Below are 13507 nucleotides of genomic sequence, written 5' to 3'. Positions count from 1 at the left end.
CACAAAGTTATTCAGGGTACTACATTCAAAAGTCATATTATAAAATTTATTACAGAAAATCTAATTTATTTGGAATCTGAACAGCAGGAAGCTCCATATGTTGTCTTTTGTACATTTTCACTAGTAAATAAAAATTATGTGTAAACGAACCTATCAAGTATTGGTTCTAAAACTAACTTGAGTAGTATGTTGTCATAGTTATTACAGATACATTTCAGTCTTCGATTCTGCCTTATCAGTGCTGAATAATGAAAATGAACTTTGATAACTCAAAGGCTAGCTTTTGTATAAGATTCTGAAGTACCTGCAAAATAATTTGAATTATATTCGATTTTAATTTGGATTATAGTTATTATTTTCTCATTTTTAAAAATTGTTAATTGTATAATATAGTTCTGTTAATCAAAATTTTAGTTTAGCTGGAGGTAGAGTATCTTTCCTGCCAAACTTTCTGAGTAAATTGGTGTTTTTAATATGCTGCTAGCCAAAAGCCTATAATCCCACGTATACGTACCACATGCAGAAAAGATATAGCAGGGTTAACAACTTGGTTTTATTTCTTCATCAACCGTGTATTATTGAAGGGGTTCCACAACATTTTGGTTTGTTCAGTATTAACAACATAGCAATATCTGTTACTAATGTTGCCTTGGGCACAGAAATAAAGAAATTATTCCAAAAATAACGCAAAACGTGGTATTTGCCCCAACTGAAATTTTGGTAGTATTTTTCTAAAAATAAGGAAAAACTCGAGTGGGGGAGGCTACACATAATCATATACTTGAAATTTCATTGGAAAGCTTTGAATATGTCAATTAAGAATATCGATATAGTTTACTGAATTTTTATCTTTGAAATCAGCAAGAGGGAGATTTGATGGGGATTGTTAGAATTATTTTTCACTTTTAAAAAGAAAGGTTGAAAATAAATTGGACCCCAACTGAATAAGAACAGATACAGATGGAGCTGGAACTGCTTGTAGGTTGTGGGGTGAAACACTGCTAAATGCAGAGGTGTAGCCACTCGTCTTCCCCACAACTGCCCCGCTTATCCCAGCGGCACTTTTGAGGCACCTCTTTTTTAGCACAGCTTCCAAAATCATTAGGTTAGTACAAGAATGTGTATGTTAGAATTCTGCTTTAAGTACAACAGCTTCTAGTAGATTTATTTGCATTCAGTGTGCGAAAGATTGAATTGGTGTTATCGGAATCTGGTGTTTCAAATAGTACTATTATTTTATGCTTCAAATACTTATTTTCTTTTAAGGACATAAAGAATGCCTTATTAGCGTGGTCTAATATCAGAGGGTCAAAATACCTCACGTTATCAGTCACATGTTGAAGTATTGAAAAATATCCATCTGGTCTCCGTTACTATCTTTGTGAATTCCTAAATTGGGTACCTCGTGTTGTTTATGCAGAGCAAAGATTACGTCGGTACATTTTTTTCCCTGTTGGGGTTTTTATCTTCTTTTGTATAGGAAAAATAATTTATATAAATCAATTCTATACCTTTTTTTTAGTTTTGTATGATGCTTACTTAAAAATATTTTATATTTTTCACATAAAAAATTTTTAAGGATGTGTAGCCAGATGTATAAATCTTTCCTGTTTCATTTGTTTCTTTTCCTTAGAGCTTGGGTCTTCTCAATCTGAAGGTCAGAGAGATATGTATCTATATTTTATTTTAGTAATTATAGCTGTGTTTCTTAAACAGTTACTGTGTGCCAGGCACTGTGCTAAGCTCCTTACATGTATTATGTCTTTTGGTCTTCCTCATAGCTTATGGGACAGATGTTACTGTTAAATGGAGAAACGTCCTCAGAAACGCTAAGTGATGTTAAACAGTAGTCAGTAGAGGAGCAGAAATTTGAACCCATGTTTTCCAAACATGGACTGCAACTGATCTATAACTCTGTAGTATTTGTAAGGTCAGTCCTTTTTTCTTGTGATTCATCTTCTTCTCAGTGATGTTTTAACTGCCTTTCTTTCTGGAACTTTAAACATTTCTTTACATTGATTTCTTAATCCTGACCTAACATCTTTAGAAGTTTTTTCTCTTCTGAAAACAAAAGAAAACCAACCAACTAACCAGCAAACAAAAAGCCTTAAAACAACATCAGAAACTTTCTCCGAAGGTTTCTACCTGAATCATTCATAATTGCATTTCTCTTTGGTGCTGGATTTTTTCAAGAGCCCCATGATTCCCAATCTTTTAGTACTTAATAATCTTTCTATTTATTTTCTACCAAGCCTGTCTTTTACTGAGCACATGACATTTGTAAAACAGTGATTCATACTTTCATTTTAAAAAAATGTACGTATATATAGTATGCTGATTAGAGACTCAAAGAAACTTAGTATTTTCCTTAATCTGTTGTAGCTCGATGGAGGCTAAATTTATTTTTCATATGGCTGTTTGAAATATTCATAATGCCCATCTGATCTCCATTACTATGTTTGTGGAGTTCTTACTTGGGGACCCTTGGAATAGATTCTGTTCTTTTCCCTGATTTCTTTACTACCCATTTATTTCTTGAATGCCTGCAGTTCGGTGTCATCAAAATTTTGTTGAAACTGCTGTCAGTTTGTCAGAGATCTCCCTAATTGCCAAGCGACCAGTTTTATCCAATACTTAATACTCTTGGCCACCTTTTGTTTTTCTCTTCTCTTTGCGTTTTTTACTCTTTGTTTCATCCCCAGCTCCTTGTGAGCTCCTGTTATCAGCTCACTTGTTTCTTGCTTTCCCCTGTATACCTGAGATTCCTAAAATTTTATTTCTGTTAGCACTGTCTGAGATGGACTTGAATTTTTCCTGCCTTCTGATATCTTTGCATGTAGTGATATATCCCACTATCATTGAAAATATGACATGTCTAAAACTCAATGTATTTTTATATTCTCCAAATCTCCTGCTTCCTTTCTATTCTCTTACATTCCTTCTTTAGTTCATGGCTTACTCTTCCCAGTCACTGAGGCTACGTATCTTGACTTCTTCCCCGTCGTCTCCCACATTCTACCATTTATTATGAGAAGGAAATTACTGACGTTTGACTACACGTTAATTGAAAGAATACATGGGACACTTTACATTTTTCATCATATTAAGGCTTTATTGCAGTAATGACGTATTATCCCCATTTGCCAAATATGGAAATTGCAATTTAGAAAAAGGTTATCGTTAGTAAGGGATAGAGCTGGGATTCTAGCCCAGATCTATATTTAATTCTAAATCCTGATACTTTTCTACTATATTGTCTGCCTCTAATCCCTATTCTTTAAAATTCTGTAGTATCTTTCTCTTCCTTCGTTTATTAACAGTACCGACATAGTTCTAGTTTATACCATAAGTCTATCTTCTGAATAGTTTTTGTCAAATCCCTTCAGGATCTGTTCTCCCTCTCTATGGCCCTCTCTCTAACCATCCACACATACTAAATTCTGATCATATGCAATCTTTCATACCTCATATAATGTGAAATACATTGTCAATTCTCTGTACCTCTGTGTCTCTGTACCATTGTTAGCTGAGCCTGAAAAATATCTTTCGTCCTGTTTCCTTCAAGAGTTAGCTCAAATGCTGCCTTCTCTGTGAATACTTGGTCAAATACGTCAAAGAAAATTTTTTTTTAACCATTTCCACAATATTTGGTGTTAACATTTCATTCTCTTTTATATTAAGTTTATCTATTTGTCTTTTCCCACTGGATTGTAAATATTTGAGACTAAGCATGTGTTTATTATTTTTGTACCCTTAAGGTATTTTTTTTTTTTTGTGATCGAAGATCTTTTTATTCCCACCCATTTATTCCCAACCCAGACAAAGAAAACAACTTTCAGCTCTCACCCACACTGTCTTCAGTCTCTGTTGTCAAGACTTCTCCTTTTTAAACACATAAACAGCTTCGGATGTCCTGCAATTTTTTCTTTTATTAAGATTCTGATAGATTACAACCTTGTGAGATTTCAGTTGTACATCATTGTTAGTCATGTTGTGGGTACACCACTTCACCCTTGTGCCCTCCCCCCACCACCCCCTTTTGCCTGGTAACCACCGATCAGTTCTCCTTGTCTTTAATGTTAACTACCTCCTATGAGTGGAGTCATACAGAGTTCGTCTTTGTCTGTCTGGCTTATTTCGCTTAACATAATACCCTCAAGGTCCATCCATGTTGATGCGAATGGGACGATTTTGTCCTTTTTTATGGCTGAGTAGTATTCCATTGTGTATATATACCATATCTTCTTTATCCAATCATCAGTTGCTGGGCACTTAGGTTGGTTCCACGTCTTGGCTATTGTAAATAATGCTGCGATGAACATAGGGGTGCATGGGACTCTTGAAATTGCTGATTTCAGGTTCTTAGGATAGATACCCAGTAGTGGGATGGCTGAGTCATAAGGTATTTCTATTTTTAACTTTTTGAGAAATCTCCATACTGTTTTCCATAGTGGCTGCACCAGTTTGCATTCCCACCAACAGTGTATGAGGGTTCCTTTTTCTCCACAATCTCTCCAACATTTGTCACTCTTGGTTTTGGATATTTTTGCCAATCTAACGGGTGTAAGGTGATATCTTAGTGTAGTTTTGATTTGCATTTCCCTAATGATTAGTGATGATGAGCATCTTTTCATGTGTCTATTGGCCATCCTTATATCTTCTTTGGAGAAATGTCTGTTCATGTCCTCTGCCCATTTTTTCATCGGGTTGTTTATTTTTTTGTTGTTGAGCTGTGTGAGTTCTCTATATGTTATGGAGATTAACCCTTTGTTAGATAAGTAGCTTGTAAATACTTTTTCCCAATTAGTGGGCTGTTTTTTTGTTTCAATCCTGTTTTCCCTTGCCTTGAAGAAGCTCTTTAGTCTGATGAAGTCCCATTTGTTTATTCTTTCTATTGTTTCCCTCATCTGAGGAGTTACGGTGTCCGAAAAGATTCTTTTGAAACTGATGTCAAAGAGTGTACTGCCTATATTCTCTTCTAGAAGACTTATTGTTTCAGGCCTAGCCTTTAGGTCTTTGATCCATTTTGAGTTTATTTTTGCGAATGGTGAAAAAGAATGGTCAATTTTCAATCTTTTACATGTGGCTGTCCAGTTTTCCCAGCACCATTTGTTAAAGAGACTTTCTTTTCTCCATTGTAGGCCCTCAGCTCCTTTGTCGAAGATTAGCTGTCCATAGATGTGTGGTTTTATTTCTGGTCTTTCGATTCTGTTCCATTGATCTGTGCACCTGTTTTTGTACCAGTACCATGCTGTTTTGATCACTGTAGCTTTGTAGTATGTTTTGCAATCAGGGATTGTGATGCCTCCGGCTTTGTTCTTCTTCCTCAGGATTGCTTTAGCAATTCGCGGTCTTTTGTTGCCCCATGTGAATTTTAGGATTCTTTGTTCAATTTCTGTAAAGACTGTCATTGGGATTCTGATTGGGATAGCGTTGAATCTGTAGATTCCTTTAGGTAGTATGGACATTTTAACTTATGTTTATTCTTCCAATCCACGTGCATGGAAATGTCTTTCCATCTCTTTATGTCGTCATCAGTTTCTTTCAAGAGGGTCTTGTAGTTTTCGTTGTATAAATCTTTCACTTCCTTGGTTAAATTTATCCCAAGGTATTTTATTCTTTTCGTTGCGATTGTGAATGAGATTGAGTTCTTGAGTTCATTTTCTGTTGGTTTATTGTTAGTGTATAGAAATGCTACTGATTTTTGTATGTTGATTTTATATCCTGCAACTTTGCTGTAGCTGTTGATTGTTTCTAATAGTTTTCCCCCTTAAGGTATTTTGCTTGTCTCTGAATGTTACTGTTTAGCTTTCTTTTATTTGGTAATATGTGCAATTGGTAATTTTGACAATTCGGTAAAATTGGCAAGTTGGTAAGACTTCTATGTATTAAAAAAAGTTGGTCAAAGGTTTTCTGGATTTTATGCCCATCATATGTTACTGTTGCTTAGTTTTATTATCATAACTGATTTAGAACATGGGATGGTGATTTCTTTTGAAACATTAGAAGACCTTCTATTTTTTTAAAACTCCAAGTTTAGCACTGTCCCAATATTCTTGATATTCTTGAATCTTCTGAGCCTCCTAGCAGTCTTACTTACTTCTTGACACTGTTGTTAAGTGATGAAGCTTCTCCATTTTGTATTTTTCTCGTGATCTCAGCCTATACACCAAGCAGATGGTAGATAGAAGGTCACCTGAAACTCCACATCAGCAATACTTTATTTCACCTAAGTGCAAATTTCCTTTTGTCTTTCCTCAGTTTCTGCCTAGAATGATTAACTCCGCTTGATCAATCTCTATGTGAATTCAAGATTTTTCGTGTGTTCTATGATTATCTAGTTCAAATGCTGTTGTTTAGGATTGAAATATTTTATCACTTACCTTACAGAGTTGTGAGGATTCAAATTTCCAGGCATGTAATAGATATTAAATAAATGTCCATTCCTCCAATTTCACTTTATCACTCCTAAACTTGGTCTTTGTTTATATTGGTTTAGGGTACTGTCTGTCAGTTATATTCAGATGTGTGTGTGACATCATGGTATATATAGACTGACGCAGTGACATTAAGTATCTTTTAAGGGCTCTCATTTTAATCCTGACTCACTTGAATATTTTTAAAAATTAGTTTAAAAATGCTTTTTTTCCCAAAGGGATAACAATGTCTTCCCATTCTTCACATAAACATTAGGCGTCAGCTTGAATGATGTAAACTTCTCAGGGTATAGCAGGTTAAAATTTACCTAAAAGTAGTGACATATTAAATAAAATCATATTCATTTTGTTTCAGATCTTTGGAAATAGTGGGGAGAGGAATCATCAATTGTTGTTATTATTGCTGTTGTTTTAGCTCACCCCCTAAGTGATGTAAATGAATAAGAACTGTTGGGCTGTTGGGTGTGTTAGGAGATTCATACTTGTCAACACCTCTTTTGGTGGTGGTTTTCCCTCTTGTGGTCTGATGAAATGGCATTTCTTTTAAGAAGTGTTAACTTAGAAGAATGCTCACATTAAAATCTCTTGTCCTTCAGATTCTCCTGTGAATTCTAGTTGCTTGTTATTGGTGCTTTGAAGATCCCAGGGAGGTTTGGAAACTCACTGGATGTACTTCAGTCTTTAGTTACTTGCTAAGTTTTGGTGTTATTTCAGGTGATTTCTAGTGTCTAGGGCCCAAGAAATGGGGTGATTTGGGCTTTAGATGGAGTGGATTGGAATTTATAAGGGTGAACTTTCAACCTATCTACTCAGGATTCCTCAGGACTTTGAAACATTGTAGAACTACAGTGCAACTGAGATGAATGGCCTTACTCTATATGTACTGCTTTCTGACCTCAGTCCATTCCAGACCCTTCTCTTCTCTCCTCTTCTCTATGGCTGCTGTCTAAACCTTTAACGTTCTCCTCAACCTTCTCGCTTGCTCTCTGTCACTTTTGAGTAATATACTTGTGTTCTTCAGAAAGGGGGAAAAGAGATCATTCAGAATGAATTACCTCATGTGTCGGCTTTTCTATCTGTGTACCACATTTTCATTCATCCCGTTTCTTACCGTTTTTCCTTCTGTCACAGACAAACAGGTGTTCCTTTACTGTATGCTTCAGAACCTGTCTTTGTTTCCTCCAGCAATTTATTCCCTTATTTATCCCTTAAGTTTTGGACAGTCTCTCTGTTGACATTGATTTCTTCCTTCTAGCTTCTAAACATGACATGTTTAAGTCTCTCCTATTCGGGAACCCCAGAGCCAAGGAATGCTGCATGAGGAATTGTTCTGTGGTCAGTATGTTTGGGAAACTGTGCCATACAATTTGAGAAATGCTTCCTGCTTACTGTTCCTACTTCTTTACCTTTCATTCATCTCCTGATTCCCAGTGCTTTGCCTTTCACTTTGCCCACTCTCTTGCAGCTCTCTTTGATAAGGTTCCCTGACTCCCAAAAGTAGCTGTTCTTCGCTGACCGCTGCTGCATTCGATGTTGTTGACCATTCCTCTTTCCTTGAAACTTTGTTCCCTTAGTTCTTAGACTGTTGTTCCTTATTAGTCTCTTTTGAGGACCTCTTGTCCTAGGCCTTGCCCTCAGGAACTCTCCCAAGCTCTGTCCTTGACTCTCTTCTGTTTTGCTCCACACAGTGATCTCTTGGTGATCTCATGTATCTTCATTTCTTCAGCTACTCCCTATTCACATTTGACTTCCAGAGATTGGTTTTAATCCTCCCAGTCGTCTGTACTCACTGTAAAGACTAGCTTCTGTCTTGGTTCTTGATAGTACTCAGTTGTCTAATTTGTGAGCTCTTCTTCACTCTTCTGTCTTATCTGCCACATCCTTCAGCCACTAAGATCTGTTGATTGTGCAACTTTGAAATTGTCTTCGCTTTTAATATTACTAAGTTATAATTTAGGCCCACCTTCATTTCTTACTTGGACTATTATTATTGCAGTCTCTTATCTGGTTTCCTACTTCTGTTCTTATCTTTCAAACCACTGCCTGGGTGATTGATCTTATTTCTCATCTCTGTCATCTGTTCTTTGTCATTAGAATAAAATCCAAATCCCTTAGAAAAGTATACAAGGTGCCTCTTGATCTTACTCCTGATTACTGCTGCAGAACTATTTGCCATTCCATGAAGAGTACCATACTCTTCCTGCCTCTGCCTTTGAACATTCACTTTGCTTGCTGTGCCCTTCTCTCTGTCTTGACTCAGCAAACTTGTCTTTTAGGATTCAATTCAAGCATATGGTCTTATGACCTAATTAGACAGCATTAATCATTTGTTCGCTTTCCCTTAGCACTTACATTGCTCTAATTAATGTATATATAACTTGTCTTATAGGCTAAGAGTAGGTGCACTATAGATATTTAATATTTTTTTGATACATGGATGATCTGAGCTCTTGGGAGTGTGGAATTGGGTTCAGGGTACATTCTCTATCTGTGAATTCCAGACCGTGAACTTCTAGAGCACAGTGCCTATGTTTTATATATCTTTCTTCTCCACAGTGCCTAGTACAGCATCTTTTATATATTAGCTATTGAAATAATTAATTAGATGAACCTGGATTAATGATTATCTGGCGGGATGAGTATTTGGCCTAATGTTAGTCCTGAAATTTAATGCTTTGGGCATTTTCTTAAACTTTCTTTTGGTACCGTTTCATGATAAAATATTGTTATTGAAAAATGTTTGAGAAATCTTAACGTATGCTAAATTTTGTGATTAAATATGGCAGGATTCTTAGTTAGAGAGAATGCCTCTGAGTGAATCTCTCTTACTATGCAGTGTGACAAGTGAGTTTTACCATTATATAGCTGTGGATAGAAGATGTACATAGGTGTAGAAAATAGTTTTAGCTATATAAAGTAATTCTGATCTCTCTGGAATCCTGTGATGGTCTCATTCTCCTGGGCCTGCTAACTGACCTAAATGGATATTTTTGCTCCTTTTAGGGAGAGAAATACTTTTCACCCCAGCTTTATAGAGATAATTGACATGTAAATAGGGAGTGTAATATTGAGAATGAACTAGGTGGTATGCCTCCATGACCATTAATGATTACTGTTATTGGAGAGCTTTGATATGTAAATAGCTTTTAAGTGGAAGAGGAGCAGTTTATGTTTTTGTTTTTAAATGTCATCTATCCTCCAGATAGAGATTTTGCTTTTTTTATATACATTGGTTCTACTCGTCTCAGTTTAAATATTGCCTGTTTTATGTGAATTCTTATTGTAATGCCACTTCATTCAGCGATGATAATATGCAAAGAAAAAGGAATGGTGTAAGTGGCTTCATGATTTATAAATCTTAACAAACTTAAAACTTTTTTGTAAACATTATATATACTTATTGGAAAAAAGTCAGACACTACAGAGAAGTATAAAGAAGGAAGCAAAAATGTCCTCAGTTCCCTCACCACCTAGAGGTAACACCTCTCTTCAGATTTTAGTGAGCGTATTTAGTTAGCATCCTTTTCCACACATATGCACATGCACACACACATCCCCTCTGTCTGTCTCTCTCTCTCTCTCCCCCTCTCCCTCTCCCCCTCCCTCCGTCCCTTCCCCCTCTCCCCTTGCTCCCCACCACTGATCCCCCTTTCTCTTATGAATAAGCACATCATTTTACAGAAATAACAATTTAGTATAATTGCTGTATTGTACTCTAATTTTTATTTTATTTTTACTCAAGAGTGGTATGGGCCTTTTTCCATGGTAAATAAAAACATATCAATCCACATGATTTTTAATGGCTGCACACTGTTGTATGTACCATAATCCATATAGCTGGATCCCTACTAATAGATACTTTAGTGATTTCATTTTCTTTAAAAACAAGTCATAAATTTAAAATGTGCTAAACTTAATCTTTTAGACTTGTGTGATTTTTCTCCTTCGTTTTAATTCCTAGATGTGGGGGTACTAGGTCAAAGGGCCTGCTTATTTTTTATTTTGATACAAATCATCAAGCTATTCTCAAGAATAGTGTTTATAGTATTACCCATCTCTGACAAACTTTGTAGATGAACAAATATCTTAGGAAATTTATGTGCCTGTAGTTTCAAGCTGTTGTCTATAGAGAATTACTTTACGCTGAGTTCATGAAAATTTTTCTGTTTAGTTCTACTGTAACGCAAAACTTATTACTAGTTAATTTTCATTTGGCAGGTTGTGACACACACACATGCTACTTTTCCCTTTAAGATAGTCAAATTATAAATAGGAGAACTTCTGTTTAAAAGAAAACTAGTGTGAATCTCTTGGAAGCATAGTAATCAACTTTCTTCCACTTTATCCACCAATTTGATTCTGATTTATTTAGAAAATAATATTTACTCTATTGGAGTGTTTTTAGAAGGCCCAGTTTGCTTCAGAAAATTTGTAAATTGTGATATGAGACTGATTTCACAGTAGTAGTAGTATTTAGATGTGAGCTTTTAACTTAGAAAATGAAACTTAATTGGTCTTAAGTAGGTTAGTTTCTGAATAACCCAGAAGTTGAGTATATTTTGATGATAAATTTTAAATTGACCATATTTGGATATGTTTGAAATATGAGGAAATAACCCATTAAAATAAAAAAACATCTTGTAGAAATGTGAACTTGGAGGTTCTGGTTAGCCATTTGACTTCTCCTTTCCATCTCATCCTGTTCCTCTTTGTTTTGTGTTATTTATGAATACTGAAGACTAGTTAAAAAAGCTCTGAATAACGCTGTTCTTTATGTCCATGGGTCTCATCTTTTTATGCCTTTTTAGATCATTTTATCAAGGCAAAATACTTGCCTTTTCCTGCCTTTCTCCGTCATTTTCAGTATCCCATCTTCTACCCTCCCAAATAATTCACTGCTCCTTGCCCTTGCCAAGAAACACACGCGCATGCACACCCTCCCCCCCCCAACACACGTACCTACGCACCCCTACCTTGGACATGAATCTTTTGAATTAGTCCCAACTAGGCTCCTTTGTCACTCCAAAGAGGGAAGAATAGTAGTGAAGATGGGAGATTAGAGTTGTAGGTTTTGGAGAAAAGTAGGTGAGGCTAAGATCAACATCAACATTTTATCTCCTGGTTTGTTTTTTTTTATTGACTTAATTCAGTCAATGACAGTGGAGACTTGACCTGCTCAATTTAATTGGATTTCAGCAATAAAGTCATTGAACAGAACTTTCCTTCTCTTTCTTTCCTCTCACTTTCCCTTCCTTCCCCTCTTCTTGTTCTCTTTTTCTACTGTTCTCTTTTACTCTCTCAAACTTGAGTAGGGATGATTGTGGCCTAGATTTGGGGACTGACAGTGACATGGGTAGATGTCGTTTAATTTGAGAGGGTATTTAGGATGTACAATAGACTCTATGATTTGATGCTTCAAATATATCTGCATTATCAAAAGGATAGTTGTGGCGTAATTTATCTGTTTAGGAAAGAGATGATATAGAAAGCATAATAAAAGTTGAAAAGAAAACCAACTTTATACGGAAATAATTGATTTTCTTACTAATTGTTTGAAATGATAGTTGCAAAGCACCTCTTTACTAGTGGGTGTCTGGTCTAACCAAAACAAGGAATTGGCTAAATTTTGCATATTGGTAACTTAAGATCAAATTAAGAATACCTTATGTTCTGAGAATATCACCACTAGATTTGTCTTCTGGTCAAGATGGAAGAACAGGGATTGAACTTAGCCTCTCTCCAGAAACAGGTAAAAAACTGAACAAAATATATGAACCAACAGTGTTCAAGACATTAGGTATCAGGTGATGAAGGGCAGTGATTCTTGATAGATGGGAAACAAATGAGATGATCCCTATGATTATCCAAGCTTACTGCCTAGAGGGAGTTTCCAAGTCTGGTGCATGAAGAGGGAACTCAGGTGGAGCCTTGTGATCTAATTGAGGAGACCAAACCGGAAGTTCACAGAGGCCAAGGTGGTTATCGTTCACAAGAAAAAGTACTGGAGAGGAGAGAGCTCATACAGAGAGAGAACTTTGGATGCTTGCAAAGGTTCCCCTTAAGTCTTCAGCTTAGTACTGATCAGAGGGTCTGAGTGAGGAGGCTATTTGAGGTAGAAGAAGAAATTCCTGAAATGATCATGGGAAATAATTCTCAGAGCTCATACAAGGCCAAGAATAGTTCCTATTCTCACCAACCAATGTGGAAAACATCATAATTCATGAAGCGTCAAGTAGGGTAACGGGAAGTCTTTTGCCTCAGTAGTGCGGCCAAATTAGCCTTAGAGTAAATGCTGCCCTAGTCCTTCCAAATAAAGCTTAAAAGGAAGACCTGAAAGGATCAGGCTGATTTTTAAGCAGTTTAATTGCGGTGGAGAACAAAGCTCTGGAATATTTATAGAAATAAAAAATATCCAGAGTCTGGCCCCATGGCCTAGTGGTTAAGTTTCTTGTGCTCTGCTTTGGTGGCCTGGGTTCACAGGTTTGGATCCTGGACATGGACCTACACCACTCGTCAGCCATGCTGTGGTGGTGACCCACATATAAAGTGGAGGAAGATTGGCACAGATGTTAGCTCAGGGCAAAAAAAACCTCAAGCATCCCACAAGATAAAAGTAACAATATTTGGCATTCAATCAAAAATTAGCAGACATGCAAAGATGTAGGAAAATACGACCCACAAAGAGAAGAAGCAAATGTAATCAATCAAAATTGACCTAGAAATGTCATGTAAATAGTATGTAAGAACATCAAGACAGTTATTATAACTATATTCCGTATGTTCAGGAAGCTAGGGGAAGAGTAAACATGTTAGTACATACATGGAAGATACTAAAAAAATTCAAATCAAACTTCTAAAATTTAAGACTACCGTATCTGAAATGAAAATTATAATGGATGAGATTAATGGTAGATTGGACATTGCATAAGAAAAGGTTAGTGAACTTGAAGGCATATCAATAGACACTATCCAAAAAAACATAGAGAAAAAGTGAGCTGTGGGGTAAGTTGAAGTAGCCTAACATACTTGTATTTGGAGTCCCTGAAGCAGAGTGGGGGAAGGTTGTACAG

At 36.2% G+C, this 13507-nt stretch overlaps 1 protein-coding gene across 1 annotated transcript in view; it reads left to right on the top strand.

The window, feature by feature from the left end:
* Window positions 1-13507, top strand: part of LOC102149088 (PAN2-PAN3 deadenylation complex subunit PAN3) — a 66598-nt gene that overhangs the window by 37528 nt on the left and 15563 nt on the right. The gene's annotated exons all lie outside the window — the stretch shown is intronic.

Source organism: Equus caballus, chromosome 8 (assembly GCF_041296265.1).
Source record: "Equus caballus isolate H_3958 breed thoroughbred chromosome 8, TB-T2T, whole genome shotgun sequence".
Taxonomy (NCBI): Eukaryota; Metazoa; Chordata; class Mammalia; order Perissodactyla; family Equidae; genus Equus; species Equus caballus.
The sequence above is the reverse complement of the archived record's forward strand: the minus strand, read 5'-3'. Positions and strand labels throughout refer to the sequence as shown.